The sequence below is a fragment of the Ipomoea nil genome, unplaced genomic scaffold (genome assembly GCF_001879475.1).
Source record: "Ipomoea nil cultivar Tokyo-kokei standard unplaced genomic scaffold, Asagao_1.1 scaffold3142, whole genome shotgun sequence".
Taxonomy (NCBI): Eukaryota; Viridiplantae; Streptophyta; class Magnoliopsida; order Solanales; family Convolvulaceae; genus Ipomoea; species Ipomoea nil.
In genome coordinates, this window is record NW_017619570.1 from 260,558 (window position 1) to 278,505 (window position 17,948).

The window sequence follows — 17,948 nt, forward strand, 5'->3', positions numbered from 1 at the left end:
GTGTATGTAGATGACATCATCATGCTCGGGAATGATGCTGCCTTAGTTGAATCCTTACTACAGCATTTAGCTACGGCGTTTAAAATCCGGGATCTCGGGGCTCCCACATTCTTTCTTGGCATAGAAACCATAACAGTTCCAGATGGTATGATTCTCACACAACGGTGGTACATACGAGACATTCTGCAACGAGCGGGCATGACTGACTGCAAGCCGCTAGCCAATCCTGCGTCCGTTACTCAACCAGTGAGCCAGTCCACCGAGCCTTTTGATAATCCCACACAGTACAGGCGACTAGCAGGGGCACTTCAGTATCTTTCCATCACTCGGCCGGACATATCCTATGCGGTCAACCGACTATGTCAGTTTATGCACAGTCCCACACAGGAGCATTGGGGTTTACTTAAATGAGTTCTCCGCTATATAAAGGGGACTCTAGTGAACCGACTATGTCAATTGGCGATTTAATTCCTAAAAATCTTGAAAATTCAATAGTCGGGGACTAGTAAATTGACTAGTCAACCCTTAAGTCAAAGTTGTACCTTAAGCTTTGTAAGGAGTTCCCTTGTTCCCTTACACTTCCTTATGTTAGTAAGGGTATTCTTGACCTTTCACTTGGTGTTAGTATTGTAACCTAACCTAGTAGACCACCTTCATTCTTTCCTTACACTTTCTAAAAATCTAGCTCCACCTTCTCTCTAAAAAGGTAGATAGCTTTTCTTCCAAGCCAAGTTGGAGCCTTGCTAAAACTTCAAGAGTTGCTTCCAAGATTCAACCTTTCATATATTTGGGCATCTAGGAGGGTAAGATCTAAGTTCATCTTGTGTTTTTAGTATTATCTAAGGTGTCTTTTCTTAAAGATAGGATCTTTATGATCTTTTGGTATGTTCTTGAAGTGGGTTTGGAAGGTAAGCCTTGTGAGGAGCTTGTTGAGGTGTAAAGTGAAGTCTTTAGTCTACAAGAGGTAACCCATGCTCTACAAAATCTATTTTGCTTACCTATGTGAATATTTCTTGGATTCTACATGTGTTTTGCTATGAAATGTGAGTGTTTATGCATTGTCTTGTGAAAATGCATATCTAGAGCTTGTGTTTAGGGTTCATGTGTGCCATTGCTTGGCTATTCCTTTGATTCAAGTCATTTTGTTGTATTTGGTGAGATTTGGCATATTTTGGACTTGAATTTGAGTTTGGAGAGAAAAATCCCCGAACAGATTATTTTGGTACAGGTATGTACCAGCGGGCGGAACGACGGGTAAGAGGTCCACCCGTCGCCCACCCGCGGGGTACAGGCTTCGTGGGTTATGTACCCCGCGGGCGGAACCGCGGGTAGGGGTCTACCCGCGGGGTACACAGTGGTGTACGATGGGGATTTGTTCCCCGTGATTCTTTTGACTCGGTATTTGGTCTTTTGACTTCCTGTTGTTCTTCTGTGGAACCATTTGAGTGTCTTCTTGATGTTTCGTATGTCTAGAACTATATGGTAGGAATCCATGTAGGTCTTGGTGTCTTGAATCGTGCTAAGTGTCCAACATTGTGTTTCGTTGAACCGTGATGAGTCTTGTGTGTTCCTCGGAACTACGTTTGGTTTACCCGTTTGATAAGCATGCTAGTTCGGTGTTTAAATGCTAGCATGTGTGTTGTTTGTACCTTCCTATTGGTTGATGATAACTTGTGTTATTCATCGTTGTTGTTGTTGGACTGTGATCCATTCCTTGATTGAGTATGGTTTCATATCTTCGTTGTGATCCGTTGATTGATTCCTGTTGAGGTGTGATGTGTGTGTGGCTTTGCCTGGATTGCACGATTAGTGGTATGAGACACTAGTCACTAAGGTATTGAAGTGGTCATCGTGGTGGCCATGACGTGATTATGGAGTTGTGACCTGTGTGTCAGGTTCATGTATTTCTTGGGAGGCATGTGTTGCCAAGGCATGTGTTGCCATGTGTGCAAACGGTACCCTCGTGTACTATGAAATCGGTGGTTTTGTTGGCGGTTTGTCGGCGGATGGGGACGACGGTCCTCGGAGGGAAAAGGTTGGACTTGGTTGTACAGGGGTCCTGGAGGTAATGGTTGGAAGAAGATATAAGGTTGGGAGTAGCCATAAGGTTGGAACCGGGCATAAGGAAGGCATATCAACTCGTGATGGGTGATGTCACGAGGGCTTGTGTAGCCGTTGTTGTGAGTTCTCTTCTTGTGACGTGTGTAGTCACAAAGGCATGTGTTGCCTTGGCATGTATTGCCGTCTATTGTGTCTTTATTCCTTTGAGTTATGAATGTCGGGTATTAATCTATTGTGTGATGATAGATTATACCTTGAGACTTCTTGTGAGTCATTGTTGTTCTTAGTAGTCTTGGGATGTGTTCCCGTGTTCTTGTTGAGAGTGTTGAGTCTTGTGCTGACTATTACTCTTGGTTTTGGACTTATATATATATATATATATATATATATATGTATTCCGTTTCGAAAATGAATTTACAACATATACCTTATCTATGTATGATATTTCACATGTATTGGTGGGTTACCAGCATTATTCGCTGACCGGGCGTCGTCTCACGTTTTATATGTTTCTTTCAGGTGATGCTTAGACGAGTGCGCGGTCTAGTGCCAGCTAGTATAGCTCCCCTTTTTATGTTTTGTGGCCTGTGAGCCAATCTAGACTTAGTACTCTGTTGGATGGTTGTAGATTTTAAACAATGCAGATTTAGCCTGTGCGTTCACCCTTGGGTGAGCGTGGCATAGCACCCCGTTTCCTCGTTTTATATATATCTTCTCTTTCAGTTTTCCGCTGTGTTTGGTGTTTTGGTTTAAGTTATCTGCATGTTTTAAGGCTTTATATAGCATGGTTTTAGGGGGTGTTACACATTCGGTGGGCGATGATCTTCAGAGACTACGACCCTACACACCGCTGGCCCATACACTCGGTGGATCGCAGCCGACCGTAGCCCTACACACCGCCTGATCACTCATTCGGTGGGCTATGGCCTTCCTCGGGCTAATGGCCCTACACACCACCTGGCGCGTCCAGTCGGTGGACCATAGCACACGAGGCCCATGTGGACCGCAGCCCAAGAAGTGAATCACTGACCACAGCCAGGAAAATGAACCGCAGCTCATAAGTAACCAATTTGACCACAGCCAACTTCTGAACCGCAGCTCAGGAACACCCAATTTGATCGCAACCAAATTGGGGAATCATGCATCACATAACACATAGTAGCACGTATTAGCACATTGGGAAGGGGGAGACGTATAAATAAACTTACGTGTGATCATTCACATATTAAGAATAGTCCTAAGGGGTTCATGCATCTTCCTCCTAGGCCAACGGGTTACCGATTCAACTAGCATGCAATACCTGAGACTCTTCTAACCTACGAATGGTACCCGAAACACCAAACTAGACTCAAGCACGACAAACGGGGTTCGTTGGGACACCACGGGGATTGCGGAACATCAAACGGGGAAGCCAAAGTCCCGGGGTGGGCGACGACCAGCGGGTAGCCGGTGGGTGGAGGGCCACCCGCCGGCTGCCCGCTGCCTGGCGGTGTCTCTTTGGGCAGCGGGTAGGTGGCGGGTCCCCCTACCCCCACTGACTCTTTATCAAAATAAACGTCCCGGGATCCTTTGTGGAACCCGAGACCATGCTTAGACAGTTTTAAATGCAAATAACGATACCACATAGGCAATTAACGGATCAAAAGCAACAATCACGTAGAACACGACCTATCATGATTTCTAAACATAATCAACACCCGAACATGTGAATCCCACCCAAATATACCAAGAAAATTCCAATACAAAATTCATTATGCAACCTAGGGCTCTAATCATATTTAATTTAGCAAGATCATTGTTTATCTTTAAAACCAAGAAACATCAAGACTTATCAAGAATATCACACATAGAATTATCTCATCAATCATCAAGATCATATCACAAATATCATATCAAGACACAAGTATATAGAGGAAGCCAAAGAGGGAATTATAACAAAGAAAATAGGTTTTGTTGAGACATGGGTTTCCTCTTAGCATTAATTAAATTCCTTTGCTATGAAGGATCTTTCTTTAAGATTTATTCTTTCTTGATTTCTCCTATGGGAATTCTTGGAAATTCTTGTGTGGTGAAAGTTTATTGTGGTGTGAGTTCTAGGTGCCTCCTATGTCCCTATTTATATATCTAAGAGTCCCAATTAGGGTCTAAGTGGTATGGGTTTGCTAATTCTATTTCCTATTGGTTTTAGGGATAAGGGTTCATGGGCTTATGGTGGACTCTTCCTAATTAATTAATGGAATTTAATTCTTTCTTTTTGGTAAATGATTAAATAATTAATTGGTTTAAAGGCCGTAACACGGGGTGTTACACTCTCCCCCCCTTAACGGGAAGCTTCGTCCCCGAAGCTTTGGTCTTTGCTGAGTTGACCTCTCCCCTTATCCTATACTTTCGCCTTAGTTACCTTGTGTGAAGAGTTCGGGGTAGCGTTCCTCCATTCCTTCTTTGAGTTCCCATGTTGCCTCTTCGTCCCCGTGGTTGGTGCAGAGGATTTTTACCATTTCCATGGTTCGCTGGTGGGTGGTTCTTGTTTTGGTGTCCAGGATCCTTACGAGTTTCTCTTCGTAAGTTAGTGCGTCGTCAAGGTCCACGGCCTCGGGTTGTAGCACGTGGCTTGGATCGTGTATATATTTCTTTAGTTGGGATATGTGGAATACGTTGTGTACTCGCTCCAGTTCGATGGGTAGGGGGCGAGGCGGTAGGCCAGGTTCCCGACTTTTCCTATGATTTCATAGGGGACGATAAACCGGGGGCTGAGTTTCCCCTTTCTTCCGAACCTCATCACCCCTTGTGTGGGTGAGATTCTTAGCCAGACCTTTTCCCCGGTGGCGAACTCGGCTTGCTTTCTTCCCAGGTCGGCGTAAGATTTTTGGCGGTCCTGGGCGGCCTTCATTCTTTCTTGTATGTGTTTGACTTTAGTTATGGTGTCTTGTAGGTATTGGGGTCCCAGTGCCACTGGGCTGACCACGTTTTCCCAACATATGGGTGTTCTGCATTTTTGACCGTACAGTGCTTCGTAGGGAGCCATGCGGATACTTGCGTGATAGATGTTGTTGTAAGAGAATTCGATGAGGTCTAGGTGTTCTTCTCATGTCCCCTGGAAGTCTAACATGCAGGCTCTTAGCATATCTTCGAGAGTCTGAATGGTTCTCTCGGTTTGACCGTCGGTAGTGGGGTGGAAGGCAGTGCTTAGGTTCAGCCGTGTCCCCATGGCTGTTTGTAGAGACTTCCAGAATTGTGAGAGGAATCTGGGATCCCTATCGGACACAATGTTTCGGGGGACTCCGTGGTACTTCACTACTCGGTTTAGGTAGGCCTTGGCTAGTTGTGTCATTGTCCATGTTTCTTTCATGGCAATGAACCGTGCTGTCTTGGTTAGCCGGTCCACTATCACCCAGATTTTATCTTTGCATGTTGGTGTTGTGGGTAATCCTCCGACAAAGTCCATGGATATGGAGTCCCATTTTCCTTGTGGTATCTCAAGGGGTTGTACGAGTCTTTTGGGCTTGCATCGTTCGACTTTTACCCTTTGGCAGTTTAGAAATTTGCCAACGAAGTCTGCGATTTCCTTTTTCACGTTGGGCTACCAAAACATCTTTTTCACACCTTGGTATAGTTTGTCGCCTCCGGGGTGCACCGAGTATGGTGAGTTGTGCCCTTCTTCCAAGATTTGTTGTTTTAGGTGGGGGTGTGTCGTGGGTACGCACCATCTTCCTTGATAATAGAGGCTACCATCTTCGCATAATTCGAATGGTCCGTCCTTTCCCTAAGTTAGGTCGAGCCGTATTTTATCTAGTTCTGGGTCTTGTTGCTGCCCGGCTTTGATTTCTTCGAGTAGTGTGGGTATGATCCTGACATTGAATAGGTGGATCTCATAATTTGTTTATCCTTGCTCTACTACCTCCAAATTCAACTTTTGGAAGTCCTTGCATAGCTCGTCTGACAGGATCCAGGTGGTGTTGAGGGAGTGGTTAGTCTTTCGGCTTAGGGCGTCAGCCACGACGTTAGCCTTCCCTTCGTGGTACTGAATATCTAGGTCATAATCTTTTATAAGTTCCAACCATCTTCGTTGTCGCATGTTTAGATCCTTCTGGGTGAAGATGTACTTAAGGCTTTTATGATCTGTATAAATCTTGCATTGCACGCCGTATAGGTAATGCGTCCAAATTTTCAGGGCGAACACGATGGCAGCTAGCTCGAGGTCGTGTGTGGGGTAGTTTTCCTCGTGGGTTTTGAGTTGCCTAGATGCGTATGCTATTACTTTTCCCCTTTACATTAGTACGCATCCCAGTCCCTTTTTAGAGGCATCGCTGAAAACTTCGAATCCTTCCACTCCAGAGGGAAGAGCTAGGCCGGGTGCTGTGGTCAGTTTTTCTTTCAATTCTTGAAAGGCTGAGGTGCAGTTGTCGTCCCATTGAAAGGGGGTTTCCTTTTTCATGAGCTTAGTGAGGGGTTGGGCTATCTTGGTAAAATCGGGTACGAACCTCCTATAGTAGCCTGCCAACCCTAGGAAGCTTCTGACCTCCAAAAGTGATTTCAGTGTGGGCCATTCTTTGACGGCGTGAATCGTGGTTGGGTCCACCCTTATCCCCTCTTTGGTTATCACGTGACCCAGGAAGGCCTCGTTGTCCTTTCAAAATTTGCATTTGGAGAATTTGGCGTATAGCTGGTGTTCCCTCAGGGTTTGCAAGGTTGTGCGGAGGTGCTTTTCGTGTTCCTCCTTGTTTCGGGAGTAGACCAGGATGTCGTCGATGAATACGATGACGAAGTCATCTAAGTGGGGCCGGAACACTTGGTTCATGAGGTCCATGAATATAGCGGGTGCATTGGTGAGTCTGAAAGGCATTACCGTGAATTCGTAGTGGCCGTAGCGGGTTCGAAAGGACATTTTCTAAATATCTGGGTTTGCTACTTTTATCTGATGGTACCCGGATCTTAAATCAATTTTCGAGAACACCCTGCTCCTTTAAGTTGGTCGAACAAGTCATCAATTCGGGGAAGATGATACTTATTCTTTATTGTGACTTGATTCAGTTCCCTGTAGTCGATGCATAGCCGCATGCTCCCATCTTTCTTCTTGACGAATAGTACTGGTGCTCCCCATGGTGAGGTGCTGGGGCGTATGTATCCTTTATCTAGTAACTCCTGTAGTTGTGCTTTCAGTTCCTTCATTTCTTTTGGCGCTAGTCTGTAGGGTGGCTTCGAGATTGGGGCAGCACTAGACATCAAATCTATGGTGAATTCGACTTCTCTGGTTAGGGGTGCTCCGGGGATCTCGTCTGGGAAGACATCGGTGAATTCGTTTACCACTGGAATGGTCTGCGGTTCGGCTATTTTGGTGTCGAGATCTTTGATTGAGCATAGGAAGGCTTCGTGCCCTTGGGTCAGATATCTCTTCATTTTCATCATGTTTACTAATTTGATTTCTGGGTTCTTGTGGGTTCCGTGGTAGGATACCCGTTTGCCGTTTGGTCCCCGCAAGACAACTTTTTGTTCGCCGCATACGATTTGTGCTTGGAATTTCCCTATCCAGTCCATGCCCAAGATCACTTGTATCACATCTAGTCTGAATTGTATTAGGTTGCTAGGGAATTCCACTCCTTCGATGGTGATCATTATATCCTTATACATGCGGTCACATTTTATGATTTCGCCGGACGCCACCTTGACTTGTAGTTGTACTCTTGTGTTGGTGTTCAGACCGAGTTGTGTGGCGAATTCGGCTTCTATAAATGAGTTGGTAGCTCCCGAGTCAAATAGTACAGTGGCGGGGGTGGTGTGTATGAGGAAGGTTCCGGAGACTATGTTGCTATCTCCGATTTTGGCTTGGCTTATGGTAAGAATCCTTCCTTGAGTGGCTCCTACCTGCCTTGTGGGGGCTGGTGTTATGGCTTTGTGGGGTGAGGTGGCCCTGGCAGTTTTTGGCTCCCGGAGGGGGTTTGCGTAGTTTCCTTCGATTTTTCTTTTGTGTCCCAGGTGCGTTTTGCTTGGTATTTGTTGTAGTTGGAATGCCTTGCCATAGGCTTCTTCGAGAGTTCTTTGTTTTCGTATGGTTAGGGCCTTCTGGTTCTCGAGGTTGAGGCCCGTTATAAATTTCTCGATTTTGATTGACTCTGTAGGTACCAGTTCGGGTGTGAGGCGAGCTAGCTTGAGGAACTGCCGGTAGTATTCTGCGATTTGGGTTGCTCTTTGTTTTAGATGGAGGAATTCTTTGTATATGGTCGTTTTCACGTGACTGGGGTAGAATCGTTCCCGTAATCGTGTTTTTAGGGCCTCCCAGTTGAATCCCGGGCCTCGTTCGCAACTGGGTTTCTCGTGGACCCACCAGATGTCGGCTTCGTGCCTGAAGTAGAAGGAGGCCGTTTCTACTTGGTGGTTTTCCGGGCATCCCGTTACTCTGAATATTTTGTCAAAGGTTCCGATCCATTCTTCGAGAATTGTGGGGTTTTCTTCCCCTGAGAAGGTAGGCGGTCAGTGTTCCGAGATTTGGCGATGGATTTCCAAGTTTCTGTTTGGTGGTGAAGATTGGAGGACTGTGTTGCTTAGTGTCTAGGCAACTTGGGTCAGACGTTGTAGATTCTGAATCAAAGATTCTTGTGTGGGGAGTCCCGGTGCTTTTGCCTGTTTGCTTGTCGGTGCCATCCTGGGGGTTCATAGGCCGATATTATTTTGCATCCTTACCTTGATGCTATGAGTGTAAGGGAAGTTCTTTTAAATTAAGTGCGAATTAGGGTGACGGAAAGTTTAGGGGTCTCACAATCTTACCGCGCGTCCTATGATCCCTAAATCCTATGTTCCTGAACTCCTAGAGTTTAAGCCTAATGTCCTAAAATCTGGTCTTAAGAGTATTATCCTTGGGTCAAACTTAGGCTCTGATACCAACTGTAACACCCCGAAATTTTGAAACTTTTAAAACTTATATAATAAAGGTGAATTCTCATTAAATCTCGAAACTAGACAAAAGAGTGCGGGGCGCTATGCCACATCTGAGCTGGAGAACTCAGATGCATAGGCTAAGCTAAATATCCTCAAAGTAATGTCAATACATAATCATGGCACGCAGGTCGAAAGGGAAACTAACTAATCTACACTTCGGATCTCTAGCGCGCTCCGGGGTCTACTCATCTGTGCTTGAAAGCCAAATATATCTGTTCAGCGAATGATGCTACTAACCCACTCCAACGCGTTGAAATACAATATAGGTAGATATATATATAGATATATGAAAACCATTTTGAAGCAGGAAGATATATACTTAGGAGACTCTAGCTTTAACAACAGGAATAGACTCGACAGGTAGGGATAAGCACATTCAACAATAATAAACAGTTATATAGAGACAATATCATAAAGAACATGTATCTAAGGTCACAGTTTAGTTTCAAATCATTCAATCATCATTCAAGTCACACAAGCATACTTTGGTGGCGCCACGGGACCAATTGCATGCCTCGAACATGAAGGTTAGTACATATAGTACTTAACACGGCCTCGCAGCACCCTACCTCATACCGCGGCATGAAGGGGTTGATCCCTACCAACCGTAAAGACCGTTGACGATTTCAACGGCGGATCACAGCCCTACACACCGCTGACGCGCTCAGTCGGTGGACTGTGATCCTCTTTAGGGGACTGCGACCCTACACACCGCATAACGAACTCAGTCGGTGGGTCGTAGTAGATCAAAGCCCTACACACCGCCTGAGGGACTCATTCGGTGGGCGATGATCTTCAGAGACTACAACCCTACACACCGCTGGCCCATACACGAGGTGGATCGCAGCCGACAGTAGCCCTACACACCGCCTGATTACTCAGTCGGTGGGCTATGGCCTTCCTTGGGCTAATGGGCCTACACACCGCCTGGCGCGTCCAGTCGGTGGACCATAGCACACGAGGCCCATGTGGACCGCAGCCCAAGAAGTGAATCACTGACCGCAGCCAGGAAATTAACAGCTCATAAGTAACCAATTTGACCGCAACCAACTTCTGAACCGCAGCTCAGGAACACCCAATTTGATCGCAACCAAATTGGGGAATCATGCATCACATAACACATAGTAGCACGTATTAGCACATTGGGAAGGGGGAGACGTATAAATAAACTTACGTGTTATCATTCACATACTAAGAATAGTCCTAAGGGGTTCATGCATCTTCCTCCTAGGCCAACGGGTTACCGATTCAACTAGCATGCAATACCTGAGACTCTTTTAACCTACGAATGGTACCCGAAACACCAAACTAGACTCAAGCACGACAAACGGGGTCCGTTGGGACACCACGGGGATTGGGGAACATCAAACGGGGAATCCAAAGTCCCGGGGTGGGCGACGACCTGCGGGTAGCCGGTGGGTGGAGGGCCACCCACCGGCGATAGTCTTCCGGGCAGCGGGTGCCCGGCGGGCAATCTCCTTCCCGCTGCGTGGCGGTGTCTCTTTGGGCAGCGGGTAGGTGGCGGGTCCCCCTACCCCCACCTACCCCCCACTGACTCTTTATCACAATAAACGTCCCGGGATCCTTTGTGGAACCCGAGACCATGCTTAGACACTTTTAAACGCAAATAACGAAACCACATAGGCAATTAACGGATCAAAAGCAACAATCACGTTGAACACGACCTATCATGATTTCTAAACATAATCAACACCCGAACATGTGAATTCCCACCCAAATATACCAAGAAAATCCCAATACGAGTGCAACCTAGGGCTCTAATCATATTTAATTTAACAAGATCATAGTTTATCTTTAAAACCAAGAAACATCAAGACTTATCAAGAATATCACACAATCATCAAGATCATTTTATCATCGCTAAGATTATCAAGATCACACATAGAATTTTCTCATCAATCATCAAGATCATTTCACAATTATCATATCAAGACACAAGTATATAGAAGAAGCCAAAGAGGGGATTATAGCAAAGAAAATAGGTTTTGTTGAGACATGGGTTACCTCTTAGCCTTAATTAAATTCCTTGGCTATGAAGGATATTTCTTTAAGATTTCTTCTTTCTTGATTTCTCCTATGGGAATTCTTGGAAATTCTTGTGTGGTGAAATTTTATTGTGGTGTGAGTTCTAGGTGCCTCCTATGTCCCTATTTATATATCTAAGAGTCCCAATTAGGGTCTAAATGGTATGGGTTTGCTAATTCTATTTCCTATAGGACTAAGGGATTGGTTTTAGGGATAAGGGTTCATGGGCTTATGGTGGACTCTTCATGATTAATTAATGGAATTTAATTCTTTCTTTTGGGTAAATGATTAAATAATTAATTGGTTTAAAGGCCGTAACACGGGGTGTTACAGCTGGTGTAACACCCTGTGTTACGACCCCTAAACCCAAATTAATTAATTAATTACTCAGCCCAAAAAGTGAGTTAAAATCCACTAATTAGCTAAAAGGAGGCCCACCATAGTCCATGGGCTTTTATCCATAAAGTCAATCCCTCACTCCTATAAGAAATAGAATTAGTGAACCCATGCCACTTAGACCATAATTTGGACTCTTAATTATATAAATAGGGACATAGGAGGCACCTAGAACTCACACCACAAATAAATCTCTCACCACACAAGAAGTTCCAAGAATTCCCTTAGGAGAAATCAAGAAAGAAGAAATCTTAAAGAAAGACCCTTCATAGCCAAGGAAATTAATTAAGGCTAAGAGGTAACCCATGTCTCAACAAAACCTATTTTCTTCGCTATAATCTCCTTCCTTGGCCTCCTTCTATATGCTTGTGTCTTGATTAATTCCTCTATGCTATTTGTGATATATTCTTGATGATTGATAAGATGATTTATGTGTATTCTTGATAATCTTGATGGCCTTGATGTTGAAAAGAGGTTCTTGATATTGATGTGATGATTCTTGACAAATCTTGATATTTCTTGATGTTAAAGATAAATTGTGATTTTGATGATTTGGGAGGGATTAGAACCCTAGGATGGATTTGGAATTTTGTTGTAATGTTCTTGATATATATTGGATGGGAATTCGCATGTTCGGGTGTTGTTTATGTTTAGAAATCGTGATAGGATGAGTTATATGTGATTCTTGCTTTTGATCCATTAATTGACTACGTAGTGTCGTTAATTGCGTTTAAAAGTGTCTAAGCATGGTTTCGGGTTCCACAAAGGATCCCGGGGCGAATTTGTGATGAAAGAGTCAGTGGGGGGTAGGTGGGGGTAGGGGTACTCGCCACCTACCCGCTGCCCGAAGATCACCGCCGGGCAGCGGGCAGGCGCCGCAGTGGGGGGTAGGTGGGGGTAGGGGTACTCGCCACCTACCTGCTGCCCGAAGATCACCGCCGGGCAGCGGGCAGGCGTCCGCCCGCCGGCAACCCGCTGCCCGGGCAGTGATCTCCGACGGGCAGCTGGCGGGTGACCCTCTACCCACCAGCTACCCGCTGGTCCGTACCCACCCCGGGTCATTGGCTTCCCCGTTTGATGTTCCCCCGTTCCCCGTGGTGTCCCAACGGACCCCGTTTGTCGTGCTTGAGTCTAGTTTGATACTTTGGGAACCGTTCGTAGGATAAAAGAATATTAGGGATTTCATGCTAGTCGAATCGGTAACCCGTTGACCTAGGTGGAAGTCGTATGAACCCCTTAGGACGATTCTTAGTATGGGAATGATCACACGTAAGCTTAATTATATGTCTCCCCTTCCCAATGTGCTATTGTGTGTTATGTGATGCATGATTCCCCAACTTGGTTGCGATCAAGTTGGCTATACGGACAGTTGAGTGGGCTGAGAACCATCCTAACTGTTAACCAGGCTGGTTAAGATCGCTTAGGTATATAAATATTATATAGGGCTGCGGTCCACTATACGGGCAGTTGAATGGGTTGCGAACCATCCCAACTATTAACCAGGCCGGTTAAGATCGGTCAGGTATATAAATATTATATAGGGCTGCGGTCCACTATACGGGCAGTTGAATGGGTTGAGAACCATCCCAACTGTTAACCAGGCCGATTGAGATCGGTCAGGTATATAAAGATTATATAGGACTACAAGTCCACATTGGCCTCGGTGATATGACCCACCGATCTGGACGCGCCAGGCGGTGTGTAGGGCCAATAAGCCGAGGAAGGCTGTAGTCCACCGACCTAAGTAATCAGGCGGTGTGTAGGGTTACGGCTGGCTGCGATCCACCGAGTGATGGGACAGCGGTGTGTAGGGCCGTAGTGTCCGAGGATCTTCGCCCACCGACTGAGTCCCTCAGAGGTGTGTAGGGCTTGATCTGCTACGGTCCACCGACTGTATGCATCAACGGTGTGTAGGGTCGTAAGTCCCCCCTTGTAAAGGGGATCACGGTCCACCGACTGTGCGCGTCAGCGGTGTGTCGGATTGTGGTCCGACGTTGAGTTCGTCAGCGGTCCTCTATGGGTTGGTTGCGATCAACTCCCTTCATGCCGCGGTATGAGGTAGGGTGCTGCGGGGCCGTGTTAATGCTATACGCATTAACCCTCATGTTCGGGGCATGCGATTGGTCCCGTGGCGCCAGCTCAGTGTGATTGAGTGTCACAAATGATGATTGAATGATGATTGAATAATGATTGAATGATGACATGATTGATGTGGAAATAGACTGTGACCTTAATTGCGTATTCTTTATGATGATTCTCTTTAACTATTACTATTGATTGTGTGCTTACCCTATTTGCTGAGTCCGTTCCTGGTTTTAAAACTAGTGTCTCTTAAGTATATATCTTCCTGTTTCAAAATGATTTTCGTATATCTATATATATCTATCTATAATGTATTTCAACGCGTTGGAGTGGGCTACCAGCATCTCTCGCTGAACAGATATATTTGGCTTTCAGGCACAGATGAGTAGACACCGGAGCGCGCTAGAGACCTGAAGCGTAGAGTAGCTAGTTTCCCTTTTCGGTCTGCGTGCCATGCTTATGTACTGACATTAATTTGATGATTTTAGTTAGTTTGCCTGTGCACCTGGGTTCTCTAGCTCAGGTGTTGCATAGCACCCCAACACTTATGTATAGCCTTATACTTTGCTTGGGTTTTAATCAATGGATTCAACTTTACTTTATAAGTTTTAAATATCTCAAAATTTCGAGGTGTTACAGCTGGCTTCTTCAACCAAAAGAGACAAGGTACCCCCACTACTTATCTTGAGCTCGGCATATGCTTGAACTTGATCCGACACTTCTGACAAGAGCTTCAACTGCTAGATCCAAAACACGAGTTGGATGTCCTTCTCTCCGGCTCTAGGGTGAACTTGATGCAGGCTACCGACTTAACACTTGCATTAGCACACAACCCGCTACTCGCAGCAAGGCAAAGCTTGAAAACTTCAAGGCTTCGGTTCGAATGAAAGATCCAAAACAGGAACGGTAACAAAGGAGAAAGGTAACTCAGGGGAAAGAAGGCTCACAAGAAGATATGCGGTTAAACGGTAAGGATTAGAGCAAAATGTTTGGGTTTAGAAACTCAAGGACCACGTTACTTAGGAGTAGGATCAAAGTCATCAAAGTTGCAACATAGGAAATAAGGTTTCCACCTTGCACAGAATCGTTAGAAGCGGGGAATACAAGAACGAGGTTCGATTCAAAGGGGACGATCAAGGTGAGAGTTTAGGTTCAACAATTCGAGGACCATGTTGATTAAGAAAAAGAGAGTTGCAAACGGGGTTACAACTTAGGGAGTAAGTAATCAAAATGGGGTTAAAGGAAGTTGAAAAGAATTTCCCCACGGAGGGTATCCGATTTAAACTCAAGGGTAGTGCTGATGAGGAAGGGAATCAAAATTTTCAAAGTCACAACTTAGGAAAGATGAGGTCGTAACCTTGGACAGAGTCAAATCAAGAGGGGAACAAGAGCGAGGTTTGAAAAGACAGGAAGGATTTCTCGAGAAGAGGCAAGGAATTCGATGAGAGAAAGAGAAGAAGACCGGCTTCAAGAGGTGAAAGGGTTCACGACTTCCGGCGAAGCTTCGGCTTGACACTGATCACTACGCTTGGTCGAACTGAAAGCTCTCTATCTCGACTCAATCGCGGCTTAACTCTTAGACCTTGCCAGATTCCTTCATAAGCAGGAGTCACCGCCGCCTTGCACAAGATGGTTGGAAAGAAAACAAGAACAAGGTTCGGAAGAAAGGATCACTTGGCAAAAAGGGTGATTGGGTTAACTAGGGAAAGAAAAGATTAACGGGGATCAAGGGTAACACTCAAACAAACTAACACCCGAAGCTAACACGCAGGAAAGGCACAAAGACGAAGGGGGGGGGGGGGGGTGCAACTAGAGGGTATAAGAGCTTACTTCAACGGTTCCCACTTGCGTCTGACTCACGACGGTGGCACTTGTCTTGCCGAGGTCCCGCCTTCGTACACAGGTCTGGGATGCCATTTCCACTTAGTCCATTGTTGCTTCCACTTCGATGTTTACTTCTGACCGAGGTCTCACACTACCAGCTTGTTTTGAGTCCGCTGAAGTCTTCCTCCTAAACTTACACTCGAAGGACCGGTGACCTTTCTTGCCACAAGCAAAGCACTCTATCGGTTTCCCGAGACAGTCCCTGTCGGGGTGGTCACTTCCACACTTCTTCCAAACAGAGCACCTTCCCTTAGCCTTAATCTTCCGGATTGGCTGGGGAGCCTTACCTCTCTCAGAGTCGTCTTTTTGCAGGCTTCTTGTTGATCCAACACTAGTAGCCATCAAACTCCCAACCACAGGTGTAGCACTTTCGTCAAGCTTCCTCTTACGGTTCTCCCGGATTCCTTTTTGAACTTGCTGAACTCGGTAGGGGTCGGCTGCACAAAGGTAGGCCTCCTTGATACGAGCAGGATAGAACCGTTCACGTAACTTAACCTTCAGGTCCTCCCAACTGAACTCCGGATCTTGATTGCAGGTAGGCCTTTCAAGCATCCACCACGAGTCCGCTTCATGTCGAAGGTAGAACGTAGCCAACTCCACCTTGCGATTCTCCGGGCATACCACAACTTCAAAGATCTTGTCAAACATCCGGATCCACCCGTCCAGCACTGCGGAATCTTTTTCACCGGCGAAGATCGGGGGACGGAGACTTGCGACTAGGCGTACTATGTCACAATTCCCATTCTAAAGAGGGTGGTTGTTGAGGAGGGCGTTACTCAACGCTTGGGTGATCTGCGTCAGCTGATGCAGGCTTTGAACTAACTGATCATTGGTAGCCGCTACTGAAGACATTGCACGACGTCTCGATGGTGCCATCCTCGACTTCTACAGCAACAACACGATAACGAGAGGAAACTTAGGACCCGCACCCTTACCTGGTGCTTTAACTAAAGAGGACCAAAGCAAAAAGGAAACAAGGCACAGAAAACACAACAGAAAACGACACAAGAACTCACAACCTCACCGTGCGTCCTAAAGTCCTAAGTCGTAAACACTTAGATTCTTACGGTCACCTTAAGGTCTCAAACCACACTTAGCCACTTAGAAGTCTAGACTCTACCATCCTAGGCTCAAACCTAGGCTCTGATACCAACTGTAACACCCCCTAATTTCCATGCTGAATTAAGCCTTAAACATGCAGATAACTAACCAAAATATCAAACACAGCGGAAGACTGAACAAGGATTATATAACCGAAAAATGAGAAGGGTGCTATGCCACGCTCACCCAGAGGTGAACGCACAGGCTAAACATCTGCATAATCCACAATCTAAGATCCATACATAACAAAAGTACTAATGTCTATCCTTGACACACAGGCCATAACAACTCAAACATAGGGATCTACACTAACAGGTTCTAGACCGCGCTCTCGTCTACACATCACCTGAAAGAAACACATAAAAGATGGGCGACACCCGGTCAGCGAATAATGCTGGTAACCCACCAATACCTGTTAAGTATCATACATAGATAGGATATATATATATATATATATATATATATATATATATATATATATATATATATATATATATATATATATATATATATATATATATATATATATATATATATATAGATGTGTATTCAAATGAGGACAAGTATATTATAGAGGACTGTGAGGACAAATGTACTGTGTGCCATTAGCCGGTATGTCGTGTGCATGGCCGAATGTAGTCGTGTGCCACAGTTTGTATGTCGCGTGCTAGATTTGTTAATTTATAGAGCCTGGGTTCGAAACCTGATGTTTACATTTATTCTTGTGTGTCATTATGTATTAAATTGTGTGCTTGGTATTAATTTGTTGTGTGCCCATTATTTGTCCTCACAGTCCTCTATATATTGTTGTCCTCATTTGAACTCAACCCTATATATATATATATATATATATATATATATATATATATATATATATATATATATATATATATATATATATATATATAGATGTGTATTCAAATGAGGACAAATATATTATAGAGGACTGTGAGGACAGATGTAGTGTGTGTCATTAGTCGGTATGTTGTGTGCATGACCGAATGTAGTCGTGTGCCACAGTTTGTATGTCGCGTGCTAGATTTGTTAATTTATAGAGCCTGGGTTCGAAACCTGATGTTTACATTTATTCTTGTGTGCCATTATGTATTAAGTTGTGTGCCTGATATTAATTTGTTGTGTGCCCATTATTTGTCCTCACAGTCCTCTATATATTGTTGTCCTCATTTGAACTCAACCCTATATATATATATATATATATATATATATATATATATATATATATATATATATATATATATATATATATATATATATAAGTTCAAAACCAAGAGCAGAAGTCAGCACAAGACTCAAAGCACTCACAACAAGAGCACGGGAATACATCCCAAGACTACAAGAAGTACAACGACTCACAAGAACGGCTCAAGGCATAATCTACCATCACACAGTAGATTAACACCCGACATGCATAACAAGAGAGAATA